The sequence below is a fragment of the Cyanistes caeruleus genome, chromosome 2 (assembly GCF_971803275.1).
Source record: "Cyanistes caeruleus chromosome 2, bCyaCae1.hap1.1, whole genome shotgun sequence".
NCBI lineage: Eukaryota > Metazoa > Chordata > Aves > Passeriformes > Paridae > Cyanistes > Cyanistes caeruleus.
Window position 1 is genome coordinate 16,433,505 of NC_141702.1, and position 15,120 is coordinate 16,448,624.

The window sequence follows — 15,120 nt, forward strand, 5'->3', positions numbered from 1 at the left end:
CTATGTGATATCTTCAATAATCAGTTAGGTTTATGGGGAAAGCAGGAGCAGCAATGCTGTACAAAGTGCTTCTTGGGGATGAGCTGAAGCTGTGAACTCCGTTTTCATTCTGCTCCGCTTAAAATCTGAAAGCTGTGGGCTGCTGCCAAGGGAAGTTTCTCTAACAGCCTGTACTCTGTTAGCTAACTAGCTCCCCCTCTTGAAACTCCAGAAATGCTGGCAGGAGTCAGGGATGTAAAGGAAAGTGAAATGAAATCCATCGGTGTTGGGCTTCTCTCATTTTTATAACCGTTGTGGGGTTTTTTACTATATGGAACTGACAGCTGGGGAACGTCCTTTTCTTGCTGCTGCTGGCTTCTGAACTGACCTTGTAAGAATGCAAAAGGGCTTTTGGTGTCTGCTGCAAAGCAATTCAAGGCTGCAGAGGTCACCCTACACTGCCAGTGTCCGGTGGAGAAAGGCAGCAGAGTTCCCCAGCTGAAGGGCACCGGAGAAGGGTGGCGGAGGACGAGGATGGCTGGGGGACAGGATGGTTCAGCTGCTCCCCGCAGCAGCCCCAGCTCGGGACTCCAGCAAACACCAGGGCAGGAAGGGAAGAGCCCATCTGTGCAGGACACAAACATCAGCTGTGCCTCCCGGGCCATTGGTGCCTGACAATGAGCCCAGCTGACGCGGGGAGGTGGCAGCTGTGCTGCTGCACACACGCCTAGCAGCACAGTAGGTAACCACAGGCCGGATTTTCTGGCTGCTTCTTTCCTCTTTTTTTTTATTTTTTATTTTTTTTCTAGAACAGATATTAGGTATATGAAGAGGTTTTGTTCTAGGACATCAAATGGAGTGGTAAGTGAGTCTGCAGCTGAGAAAAAGGTGTCTGGCAAAGACCAGGCCTCATTACATGGAACTCTTTCCACATGGGTTTTACAGAGAGCTGTTCTTGCCTGAATGTTCCCATTTGGAAAAAGTTAATATGTCAGGAGGGATAAAGGGCAGGAGAAGGGAAGTGTTCTTGCTTCGTAGAGGGGGGTAACTGTGATATGTAGCTGCACTCAGACTTCATACAACACTATTCAAGCATCCAAAGACCTACTAGATAAAACATTTGCCATCCCTGCCATCCCTGAAAGAATGAATGTTAGAACTTAGGACACTTCATTTCCAGGTTTTTCCCAGCAATGGGCTATAAATCCAGACCCATTTTATTTCTTCTTCCTCTCTCCAGTACCGTGAATCTTTCATGCCTTTGGACAGTGGCCCACTTTCAACAGGAAGGACAGAGCAGGACCAGTGTATAATCAGGTGAGATTTATTCTGGGTAGGGACAGAAGTAATTTTAAATCTCTAGATAGAAGAGAGTGACCAGAGAGTGATCCAGACCAATTTTCTGGATAAAAATCAATTGTTTAAGATTGAGAGGACTAGCACTAGCTTGATTTTGGGCTAAATATGATGCTTTGTGTCATTTTCAAAGGTGTGGCTGGATCAGATAGCAGAGCTGTTTCAGTATTCCGGCTGCCTGTGTGTCACTGCTGCCATTCAGTAAAACAAAGTGGAGCAGTCATCACAGCTAGGCATGCAGCAGAGAGTTTATACCCTTCTCATGCAAACAATGTGGCATTTACCCACTTCTCATATAATCCAAATGGCTGAAGTTTTATAGTTCTTAAAGTCAGTCTTAAACCTTTGTAATCAGCCTAAATACATCCTTGGAGATACATCGTAGTTGTCTAGGTCGCTCGAATTCTATGTAAATCCACTGTAAATCTTAATCACAAAAATATCTTTCAATATCTTATGACACCTGTCCCAAGTCATCCTGAAAATCTCTAAGAACTGAAAACTAATTGATCCTATTCTTCACAAGAGTTGTAACCACAATATGGTGTTTCACTTCAATTCAGTAAGCAGCACTTTTAAAATAAATGGCAAACACAGGATTTCAATTTTTGGATATCCATTGTAGGACACTGTAAGTGCCACCTGGTTCTTCAGATGAATTACACCTTCAAGACCTCTGCAACTTCTCTCTGGTAAGTCTGCACTGTAAATTGTAAGCACAGACACAGTTACAACTATTTTTCTTTTTAAAATCTCCCATCTCAATGATGGAGAAAAACATGCATAAATACTTACAGAATTAAAGAATGTGTGTCGAGGGTACACTCAAATCTGCTGAAATACTTTTAGTGCTCAGGTGAACTGTAAAATCAGTAGAAAACAAAAAAAAGTATTTCAGATTTTTAGTCTCCAAATTGTATTTCTACTTACCTACATACAAAGAAAATTATGAAGGAGTCAGGTTGGGGTAAATTTTGTTTAACCCCTTCCCAAGTCTTCCAACAATGCATTATTTGCCCAAAACATAATAACTATTTTAATTTCAAATAGTAATTATCAAAACACCAAGAAAAGGCTGCGTTCTGTTTTCCATCCAGTCTTTTCATATTTTATTTTAGTCCTCTGAAACAGCACTGAAAAAGCATTCTGCACGCTTTTTAAAGTAGAACTTTAGGATTCTGCTTTTCAGCTGATAATCTTAGAGAAACTCTGCCCATGTTTATCTATCGAAAATCTGAACTTCAAACGGTTTCACAAAAATCAAAGCAAAACAAAAACCCTTGCTATTATGCATAATAACCCAAATTATGCACATAGGAAACTTGCCATGGAGTGTGTTAGTATGTCTGAAAATACAGTGTATTATTCCTGATGTATATTTTATAAACTGCACAAATACCAGTTCATATTAAATGCCTGGGTCTGCATGCAGTCGTGTTCTTTAATGCTCATCATATTTAAAGCTGGGGGTCCTCTAGGCAAAAAGCGACTGTCTGGTTTGGAGGTGAAGCAAAGAAGGTCATCTACATTAAATGAACTAGACTGGGCTCAGTAATAGTGAGCCATTCTCAAATACTAATGACCATCTGGATTACAGATGCAGTGGCCAGATTGTCTGTTGTGTCCACCAAGTGAGTTGTCTTACCCTGGGAAAAAACTGTCATCTGTCTGTCTTGCCCTGTAGACATGAGCTTTCTTCCAACCTGTCCACATGGATTTACTGGTGGCAAGGTCATCCCGTTCTCTGGAACGTCACTCACTTGTATTTGCTGGCTGCTTAGCAGCTGCCAAATTTTTTGGAACAGAACAGAATGGCAAGGGGCTGGAAATAAGATAGTAAAACTGAAATACTTTCTCTTTCTTTCTGGTGCACATTCACCAGTACTTAATGGAAACAATACCTATTTATTAGCCAAATAAAACCTCTTTTCTCAGCTCTGTTTGTTAAATAGATCGTCGGTTTTAGAGTGTTTCTCTTCTCAGCTCCCATGCTGTGAAACTCCTTTCCTTTTGTTAAGCAGAGTAAGCAAATCATTGCAAGACCTAAAATCTTGTTTAAAAATGCACCAATTTGATTTGGCATTTAATTAACACATTTTTGTTTGGTATTATTACTGTGTGAGTTTTGACTCTACTTTCAAATTTCCTTTTCATTTTATTAATGCAATTATGCTTTGCTTTTAAGGGTGCCCAGAGGATCCCAAATCTATATATTTTTACTCTGGTTTTGTGGGTTTAGCATCACACTATTGTTTATTCAGTAGAGGATTGTAAATATTTTTCTAAGTACAAAATTTAGAATTTAATCATTCCTGAAGACTTTATACTGCTGAATGTTATCCTTGTGCTTGAAATACACAATTCTGAAGAAGATCTGCAAATTATTGCAGGTAGTGAATACATCAAGCACTTGCATTTATTTTCAAAGCTTCTTTATATCCTCGTGAGCACATGGACAATTAAAACCTGAAAGGGGTTTGTGCCTGAGTTAACTTCAGATTCTGGAGAAAATAGTCCTTCCTGAAAAGGTTTAATCCTAAAATCTACAGGTGGGTAACCTGGGGATTCATTTGTGATTGTCATGGTGAAGTGTTTTTGCTAATTAATTTTGCTAATGAGGTGATAAACAAACTAAGGGAGTCCTCTCCTTTTTAACACTAGCTCAGATTTCATTAATAGTAGCTTGTCCGTGACAATTGCAGGTAAATCCCAGACAGTATTCATTACAAACAATAAATGCAAGGCATTGGGACACCAATTTCAGCCCAAAGCCTTAGATGATTCTTGTGATTGTCAAGCTGGATATTCAGTGAGCTGCAGCGTGAGCAGGGAAAGCCATACTTCCATGTTATGTAAACCCATCAGATGGCTTTGGTGGGAATATGTGAAGAACAATGTCACTGGTGGCAAGAGAGACGGGAAGGAGAGCTGCTGTTAAGGAACTGGAAAATGTGAAATTCTGTGTGTGTTTAGGGACATGCATTCATGCACAAGTATGTGCTCTCTCTATATGCTAAATAGTTTTATAGTGTTAAGTGTGTTGCTTAAGTACCTCCTTACACTGGGGTGGAAAGAAACATGGCTAAGAAATCAAATTAAAAAAGGAATAATGAAAAGGAAGTATAAAAAGGAACCAAAAGAAAAAAGGAAGAAAACCATGTTTTTTTCACTAATTTACTTCAAGGACTGCTAATATAGCATATATATGTGTGTCTCTGTGTATATATAGATGTAGACAAGTGCATATGGTTAGATATTCAGAAAATCTGTCTGCAGGCAGAGCTTTTATCTTCATTATAGTTAAAAGAGGACCAAGTATATCTGCTTGAAAAAAGTCTTGTGTATGGTATTTCATCTGGCATCATCAGAAAAGGTGTTTTCCTAGCAGATCAGAAACAGTCTGTAGCTCACTGTAGCAATTCTGTTTGGAGTAAATGAGCTCTTAATTAGGTGAGGGCTGATTTCTTGGCTTTTGAGACTCTTTGAAACTCTCAGACGGCTCTTCACATTAAAAAAAAAGAGAGACTACTCTTTGTAAAACTTTCTAGCAAATGAGAACACAGTATATAGGAAAACAGGATTCAAAGCCACACATCATTGCAAAGGTAAATCAGACTCCATTTTGTACTTGATTAATTCCACTGAAACATTTGGAAAATACCAGCTAGTAAGATACAAGTAGTAACTTCTAGAGTACATGTATTTCATGAGCAAGGATATGACATCTTGGGCCTAGCCTAAAAATCATTCTCTGCTGTAGGAGGCATCACAAAACACATCAGCTTCTTTTTGAAGCTTCTTTTTATTCCTTGTCCACACAACAATGGGAAAGCTGTTCCTTTGCTTCCTTCTTGTGATGGTTAGAAATTATATAATTTCCTTCATTAACCTCTTCATGGCCTTGCTATTGCTGTGGCCCTGGTATAGCCACCTACATAGAACACCAGCTCCAGCTATGCTTCTCAGCACACCCACCTGACAGAATGATCTCCAGTCCCCTGGCCCAAGTAACACAGACTGGCTGATATTCCAGGCAAGTCCTCTGTAGAGCAAAGGAGCAGATGAACCTAATCTACACCCTATAGTCCATATGGTTATGTCTAAAACATGACTGTTTTTATCTGTGGGGGTGGCTTGGTTCATCATATTTAAAAATGTGAGGACAGTGTTGCAGCCCACAGATTAGCGTTTCCATAGCATGAAATAGTAGATGTTGCATGCTCTGGGTTGTGGCATAAATGTGCTGAGAATGCTTCAGAGTTCCCACATTGTGTTTTGGTGGGAACTGGTTCATTTCTTCCCAAGGAGGTCCTGGAAGTAAATAAGCAGATGAGGAGGCAATGAGCACAAAAGAAGAAAGGAATGAACCAAGCTGTCCAATTGTATTGGTACCCATAGGCTTTAGCTTCAGCAGCATAATCTCCCTTGCTGGCTATCACCATCACTATTTCTTTGGAGAGAGCAATCACATTTCATCCTAGGCTGTGTTTTGCTAATCGAACAATCTTCCCTTTTCCCAGATCATTCCATTAACCCTTTTTTATGAACAGCTTTAATGTATCTTCTTGGAATGTGAATTGCTAAGGTTTTTACAAAGTATTCCAGATAAAGGTTTTTATAGTAATTAGTAAAAAAAAAATAAATTATTTGCTTCAGAGGATGATCTAGATTAACATAACTGAAAATTGCATTTGTCTTTCTCATATTGGCCTTGCTTACCTAGTTCATTACAAGCGTATTCACAGTGTAGACATCTCAAACTCATGCACTTGTCTAGGCCTTTTTCATAATCAATAGAGAGAAATAAGTGATTCATCTCATTCTGAAGTAAAGGTCTGAAAAAGGTCAGATCAATAATGTCTGGAAGTGCTGGTTTGTCTCCTCTGCCTGCAAAAGCAGTCTGGGTTGAGTGGTGAGGGGAAATATGTCTATGCTGTAGACATCTGAAGTTAGGTCAGATAAATCCTTGATTGATCAATACTGAGATGATCACACTTTATTTCCTCTTTGCTGTCACTAACATTTAAGAGCTCTTAAATTATAGGAATTATACTTGTTATGAACCTGCAATTGCAGGAGATTCCATATGTTGTATTAACTAGGTAATTCATGAATTTCTATTAGTTCAGACCTCAGGGTCAAAATAATAATTTCTATAATATAATAATAATGATTTTTATATTAGTAAATATACAATATATTATAATCTTATATAAAATATATATTAATATATTATATATAATGTTATGTATACTATATAATATTTTTATATTATTATATAATATATAATAATAATATTTTCTATATTTTTTCTACTGTGGTACTCCAGTTCTCTTTCATAATGATTGTGTCTCCCAGTTTTATGTCAGCACACAAACTGAATTTGTGGGTTCCTACATTTTGTGCTGTTTGTGAAAGCTTTCAGTTATTTGATTTCACACCAGCTTTTAAGAATCTTTAAGAATATTGTCCCTAAAGTACAAATATCACCCTCAGTACAAACTCCTGCTGTTGCCTAGATGGCTCCATTTTTTCTTTTCTGTAGAATTTTAGATAGAACTCAGCTTCTCTGTTAACTAGAGGCCAGCGTAAAGAAGATTAAATGATTTGGCAATGTTTAGGTAGATGGGCTACATCAGCTGTATCTTAGCTTAAAACTGAATTTTCTTTTAAATAAAAGGTCAAGGAAGAAATGTGCTGTTAATTTAAAACGTATTTCTTGGCAATTGTTACTACATTTATGCAATTTTCAATATATTTCCATGAAAATTTATTATTTCCTTTTAATTCCATTATAAACAATGTACATTCCTGAGATCCTATCAATGAAATTTTAATTTTTTCTTCTTAAATATTACTGGTTTGTTTGCTGGTCTTTCATCATGTTTTACCTGACTTAATCAATTCCTTAAAAATCCCTGGCACTGGGCTGAGAATTTCTTGTGTCGGTTCTTTGGATATTCTGGATTGTTTTCGCTCCTTCCCATAACTTCTTCAGGCTGAATTCTGAGTTCTGTGTCTGTCTGGGATATGATTTTAATTGCAATGCTTTGATTTAGCTTTGCCTTATTTTCTTCACCTCTTCCCATTCAGCATTGATTTTATTGACAACTGGGACAAAAATATTCCATTGCTACCTGTACTTTATCTGGATTGTTTAATTTTAATTTCTCCTCAAGTCTCAGTGATGAGGAACTCTTTTTTTCTTTCGTTTATCTTTTCTTGCTTATATGTTATTTGTCTTAACTTTTGCTGTTACATGTAACTCAATGACACTATAGCAGTATTTTGTCCCTTCAATTTCTCACCTTCTATATGAATATATCTCTCAAGACATGTGTATTCAGTTGTTTTTTTGGTTGCCTGTAGAATATCTGCTTATCTCTAATATCCCTTCTCAATCATATTATATATAACAGGGTTTTATCCTTCTTGAATAACGAATGACAGGAAAGTTCATAAATTTTACAAAGAAATTCCTGGCCTTGCATATGAGGCTTTGAGTTCTTCAGTCCAGTGGGCATCACTCACTAATTGCCTTAATTTTCCAGTCTTCTTCTTGAGTTAAAAACTGGATCCATAGATTTGCTTCATTTAAACTGAGTCAGCCTATCATTACCCTGTGCACCTAGTTTTCTGTGATTAGTTCTTCTACTAAACCTTTTCCTGATTACCAAAAATAAACCAAAACTGGTGGTGGGCTCCCTCAGCAGTCAGAGAGGAGGGACAGCTTCGGGAGCTGAGTCATCCCGTGGAAGTGACTCTTGCTCTGGAAAGGCCAGTCGCAGCTCTCTGGCTCAGAGGCACGGTAGTTCAGACAGGCTGGGCATCTTCCATGGGTCCTCCCTCAAGAGGTTGTGTTTGCTGAGCTCCTACAGATAGGAGGATGACCATTATTTCCCATTCTCCAAGCAGTCAGCTGGCCTCCTGTGGCGCTGTAATTCCCAGCAGTGTGTCATGGGTGTGGTATGCATGCGTGAGTGTCTAGAGAGTTCTACACATCTTGAGCCATACTCACATTGATCTGATTACACAAAACTGCAGGCCTTCAACACTGCTTCAGGGTGAGCAATGCTTCCTTAGTGTATTTGTGGCACAAGAGAAGTCCTTTTCACTAGTCCCATCACTTCCTATTTCCTTACTCCGTCTTGCAGCACTGATGTATTGATGCAATGATATAATTACAATATTATCATAGTGACTATGCAACAGAGCTCGGTGCCTTTACCTTTGCCATATTCCTGCCAGGTTTGGTTTGGATTTAGCAAGGAGTCAGGGAGACTGCAGCTTTCCCATTAACAGTACTTGGAGAAGTGTTTGATCCCTTACAGATCAAGGAGACTGCAGCTTTCCTATTAACTGTACTTGGAGCAGAGTATGATCCCTTACAGATGCTACTGCAGTCTCCTCTTGCCCTTTCCATACTCTGTATATATGCTGCAGTGTACTGAATCCTTATTTTTACTTCTCTCAAGGCACCTTTATCCTTCATTCATTTCAGCCCCTAGAGCAATTAACTTAATCAAGTCCAACTCCATTTTTAAAAGTAAGGCATAATCTGTAAGAATAGATGTGACTATCCTGTCAATTAGGGAGTCACAGGTAGCTGATTTACCTCATAACAGTGCTATTTTATTTTTCCACTGGGACCTGTTTTCTCTTCCCCTTATTCTTTTTCTCTCACTTTTTCTCTTCCATAGATTCAATTTTTTCTTGCTGTTGCCTTCCTTTGAATTTCATTTATCCCCAGCTCTTTTATTTTCCAATGTCTTTCTAAGAAAAAAGTCTCCATATTAGTGGTCAAATTAAGTCCCATGGGGTTTGACCAGATATAAACTGGCAGGGATTAGTTCTGTTGTGAATCCTACCAGCTGCAATGGTAGCTCTAAGAGCTGGTGTCATGTCCAGGCTGATGGCTTAGGAGACCTCCAAGTCTGTCACTGTATGTGTGTCTTTAGCAGTCCCCAAAAAGAAAGGAAATAAGTAGAAATAACCCTGGCTACCACTGGTGTCAATGCTGAAAGGCTTGCCTTGAAAGTGATAAATCCCAGGAATGTGTAGATTCTTTTTTTTCTGATGAAGGAAAGAAATAAAAAGAAATTGTTTTGCTACGGGAAGTGCCTTTACTTTAAAATGTAACTTACTGTACTGCTGTAGTGTTGTGAACTATGTAATCTAGCAAACTTCATCACCCCCAGGGTAGAGTCTGAGGGATTTTAGCAACATTTTTGATTTCATTTTATGCCATATCAGTCAGAAAATGTGTTTTTTCCTGGTCTAGAAGTAGAGGTCTTTCAAACAAAGGATTTTCTTTCCTTAAGATGAAGCAGAGAATGAGGTCCCAAGTTTACTATATTTTTTTCAAATTTTAGCATGGGACTTCTAAGATTCTGGTTCTCAATTCTGTATGACTGTTCCTTGGAAGTTTTGATATTCCCAAACTTAAACCAGTGCACATGATGGAGCTGCCTTAAAACTTTAGTCTCTGAAATTCTAAGCCAAATTCCCTTGTGCTTTAGTGGAAATTCATTGGAAGTAATATATTTCTGTGATCCAATGCTTTTTCAAGAAATAAACGTCCTTTTTGATAAAAACCTATTTTAGTGAGAAATTCTGTACTGGTGCTAAGTAAAATACTAGAAATAACAAATATCCCACTGAGGGAATATTTGGTAAGTATGCAAATCTGAAAGTGAACGGAATAATAGGGTGCAGCTGGTTCTTAGTCTTATATTTGACTGTTGCTGTTCACATACAGTACAACAGCCGTGCATGGGGGAGGAGTGTTAACACGATATTCAGCGAAGGCTGCATGGCGTGGGTGTATCACAGTTCCAGGAAGAGCCTGAGGTTATGGTTTACAGAGTTCACGCCAACTCTTCATTTTAAAATGTAGTGGCACACTGCAAGTCTACTGCTGACAGAATGAAGTTTTACTGATGCTTGACATGGTGACTAAACTATTAGGCCCATCCAAGCTCAAAATATAAAGCTGTTTTCTGACAGCTTATCAGAAAACAAGACTAACTGCTCTTCAGCTGAATATTTCTAAACCTCTCATTCCTCAACCAATATCAATTCTCGTGACACACATTTTGAAAATCCACTTAAGTATTTCACTTTGTTGCAGAATTCAGGCCTGCTTTACATGCAGAGGGAGCCTGAACAGTTTTATTATTTTATCAGATATCCCAAACAATCTGCTATTAACTATTCTAATTTTTTTAAAACTTTTAAGTTTCAGGCAATCTCTAGTACCACTGCTAGTAAAATTCAAAAGAGTGACTGATGCATGAAAAATATACTAGCAAAATACATCCTGCATTGTCAGAAAGTAGGTTTTTCTCATCTTGCATATTTCATTCATAGATTTCATGATTCTTTTCTGTGAAATGTATTTATTTAGTTTTGTAGCTCTTATGCAAATCTATCACAAAACTCTCCTTTTTTTATAGAGTGAAAAAAAATTTCTATTATACTTTTCTATATATATATGTTATATACAGTATACATATTGAAAAAATCTTACCTTTGAAACTTTATTTTCTCTGCAGATGACTTAGAATGTATTTCTCAGTCTTCCTATTGACAAGTTTGATGTCTTGCTAGTTTTTAATACCTTTAAAACTCTGTATCTTTATTTAGATTGTGAACTATACTAAAATATACAATAAGATCTGAAAAAAATAAGTATTTCATGAATAAGACTCCTTCAATATTCAGCTAGTGTTCTGTATAACTAAATGTGTCAACATCTATTTTTTTTTTTAAGAAATACAATATTTGAAAAATTGGGGGAGAGGGAGTATTTAGATATTGAAAATGGAATTCTTTGCCTTTATTCAAAACCCATAAAATATATTTCTCCCTAGCTGCCTTTTTCAGGAAAATGAATTGCAGTTATTCACACCAAAATACATTGGAACAAAAAAACCCACCCAAACTTTTAATGCATAACATGGAAACTACACTAGAGAACCTGGGAATCTAAATACCCTACTGTTTGGCCAAAACCATAATCGGTGTCTGAAAGAGAGGCCCTTACATAATCCAGCCTCCATTTTAGTCAAAATTCCCTACAGGTTACTCATCATGTGATTATAGATCTTCTAATTTATTTCATTCTGAAGAATTTTGGGCATGTATAATGTAGTATTTTCAATATTTTCAAATCTCCAAGAAAGAGTTACTTAGCAGCTTTCTCCCTTCTACTTCCTATAATTTGAAATTTGCTGACTATCTTTTGTTTGGCAGCAAAATTACAATCATATGTGTAGAAAGGGAGTATCTTTATAATAAATTATTTTTATAATATTCAAATACTTAATCATTGTCTGGCATCCTATTACCTCCCCCTCTCCCTAAAGCCACTTTTGTGAGCTCTACACCTCTGTCAGCATTCATATTCTTTCATTATCCTATATTTGAGAAAGCTGTTTGTCTTGAAACATACATTTTTAATTAAAAATTTCACTTATGCTCAGAAGGCTTAGGTATGCGCCACCATGTACAAGCCTATTTTTTTTTTAATCATAAAAGTCATATTGAAAAGCAGGTCTGGTATAGAGAAGACTGTGGATTTAATCAGTTAATTGTGGTTACACTGTTCATAATCACTTCATTTGCTTTTAATGGCAATGAGATGGATATTTCCAAAGGAGTCTTATTGTCCTCTGTGTAAATAACTAATTGCTTTGTTATTAAATACTTAAATACTCAACATGCCTTGTAAACGCAATCTGCATGTGAAACCAAATCCCCATACTCTTCACAATTCTCATTTCCTAGACAGACACATAGTTGCATCCAAACAGTGCCCGGGATCACCTTTGGGTAAATCTGAAGTAATTCCCTTTCCTCAAGAGGTGAATACTCTGATTTTCGGTGATTACTGCAATGTTTGCTGATTACTTTAACTGATTTAATCTATCTATTCACACAGTTGAACAGTCAGCTCATCTTGGAAGGTGTCAGGACTGAAGCTAGGTGAGATATAAATGCTGCTGCTTGTTGCTTCATCTGAGACTGATACAAAGCAAGCATGAGCTGTTCCTCCTCTGATCTGAATCAGACAGAAGAAGCTAACACAGATGTCATCTAGCATATACATCAGTTGGAAAATAACCCACCAATTCTCCTGCTGCAGAAAACATGTTCGGAAGCACACTCCTCAGGGTACAAGTCTCCTGCTTCTCCACAGAAAAACATGTACCTGATTGCCCTTGTTTAATCTACTTTCATCCAGATCACCAGGCTTTTACGTCACTCTATTAAATGAAAATCAAGCCAGAAAAGATAGAAGACAGCCTGGAAAACAGCAGATCATAGATGGCTGCAGTGTGGAGATCCAAATCTGATCCAGTCACACCGGGCGTTCTGTATCATCAACAGGGAGAAGTAGACACATCTGACCCATATTCAGTGTCTACTTTAGGTTAAGATGAATCGTACCCTGAAAGTGCCTATTTCTTTCTATTGACTATAAGAAGAGCCTTGACAATTGCTCAGTTGTAGACAGCTACACTCACTTTTGTTGCTAGACAAAGATATGCTGGGTAATTGTTAATATACTGAATTACTAAAACAGAAAGATTCTGCATGGGAAAAATATAGCGGAGTGGTATTACAGGAGAGGTAATGTCAAGGAAAGTGCACTCCAAGTTGAAACAATGGAAGAAAAGCAGAAGTAGTGAAGTACCTGGGGGCAGGAAAGTCTAAGTTCAATCAGTGTACAGGTATGACTACATCCACATAAAATAATTTAATTTGGAATACATAGATTAAAACAATCAATATGAGATCCTTGTTTTGTACATAGTTTGGGCATCTTACTTCACTCTAGATTTAATATGGTGTTCTGGACTGAACACCTCTACAATGAATATGTTTCTGAGCTCACTAAAGAACTGATAGCTGTTTGAGACTGCCATATCCCCCTGAGGGATGTTTGCTGTGCACTATAGCACAGCCCTAGAAGGGATTTGGTTGTAAACACTAAAACCTTTCTGTGAATTCAGCCTGTGTGCAATAAGTGGGGATGACTGAGAGAGTTACTATTTCAAGAATGCACAACTTCTCTGAACCAATGTGCTAATGTAAATGCAGCCTAAGACAGACAGTTTGCATATAAAATTTAAAATTCTAATGAAACAGTCCTTTAGACATAACTGCCTAAAATCCTGATAGAATTGGTGTAAAGTACATAACTTTGAGAGCTGCCAGATCATCAATTCACTAGATGGACTGAGGAGGACAAGATTTTCCTCTAGAAGTCTTTGCTGGCACTACTCACTCTATGTTGATTATATGGGGCACGTGAATAAAAATCTAGGAGCCTCCCACCCACCTTGGCAACACACAGGCAGATCTGGTGGGAGAAAATGCAGGGATAGGACTTTCTGTAGGGAAATATGTACACAGTCTGAGGTCATGGCTGGAGACTGAGCACTTCATCAACAAATGTTGACCAAAACTGGAAGGCGAGAGGGAGACAGGTGCAAAGAATGGAGAGGTGACATGGCAAGTGTGAACAAATTAATTTAAATTTTAAATACTCTGGAACTAAAGTACAATTTTATATTAAGCAGAGGACAAAACAATACATATGGAGAGTTCTGTTTGCATTTGTACCACATTGTCCGGACCTTCTGTTGCCATGGTTTTGTACCACCTGTCCGCTATCAAGATTTGTTTACCTCTTTCAGTACCACACTGGATTATTTAGATGGTTATCTCAGCATGATAGATTGAGTTACCTCTCTGGCTTCATATGCTGAGAATGAATTCTGTAAAAGTACTTTTGGAACCATTGTGATGCTCCCTTATATCTGATTTCTTTTTAAATTAAAAATTATAAAATATTTCTATTTTTTCACAAAATCAGAATAATGGTGAATGTAAGGAAATACATTAGCACACAAAAAAGACCCCAACATGAAGAAAAAGCCAGGTTTCTTTTCAACTTCACAAAATAATATTTTGCATCAGTTATAACACACTAGAAATTTTGTGCACTTGTATTTAGAGTTAGTGAAAATTGTGATCCACCTTTTCAGGTGGTGTGAAGCAATGCATTTTCATTAGCTTCAGTTTAACTGCTTTTGTCTTCTAAATTCATTAATAGGATGAGACATAGATTTCAAACAGCATATACCATTATCTTAACGTTGGCAAGACAATACACCTAAGAAAGATGGAGATGGATTTTTGAACGATCCCTTAGCTGAACAGTTTGCTAAGTTCCAGACAATTATATCTGCAGAAGTCTATGGAAAGTAGTGGAAAATCTCATCTCTTAATCAAAAACAACTTGATTGTATCCAAGGGGCTAAGTGGAGCTCTGAATCACTCATAAATGTTGATAGGGTACAAATGGCAATGATCTTCCAAGTCCAGCTGGAGTTTGTAGACATAATATTTTTTTACATGTAAATGGAATGAGTTTAAATAACAATTACTGACAGACAACAAATGAGAAAAATTCTGCTTTTATACATTTCATTTAAAAAAAAAAAAAAAAAAAAAAAAAAGACTTTATTCTGAGTCCTAAAACTTTTGTCTTTAGGTATTATGACTAGATTTCACAAAGGGAGTAAGTGTGAGGAACAGGAAGCTTAGGTAGGGTTTAGTCAGAAAGAGAGATCCTGACTCTGAGAATTCAAAACAAGTAATGTGTCATCTTCAGCTTTGTATGACAGCCTTGTGAGCAATTGAACATGTGCTGTTTATCTGATCCTCCATTCTTCTGTGTATGAACATCACTGTTTACACCTCTCCCCTTCAAAG

General features: G+C 37.4%; 1 long non-coding RNA gene across 2 annotated transcripts; it reads left to right on the plus strand.

Moving 5' to 3' along the window:
• The first annotated feature begins 648 nt into the window (after positions 1 to 648).
• Positions 649 to 14,815, plus strand: LOC111926103 (uncharacterized). Of its 2 annotated transcripts, none has more exons than XR_015282783.1 (4): positions 649 to 840; positions 1,220 to 1,296; positions 1,961 to 2,027; positions 12,278 to 14,815. It is a non-coding gene; the product is annotated as an uncharacterized LOC111926103 (long non-coding RNA). The 2 variants fall into 2 exon arrangements; XR_015282782.1 differs by lacking the exon at positions 649 to 840 and adding an exon at positions 945 to 1,131.
• Positions 14,816 to 15,120: the final 305 nt, after the last annotated feature.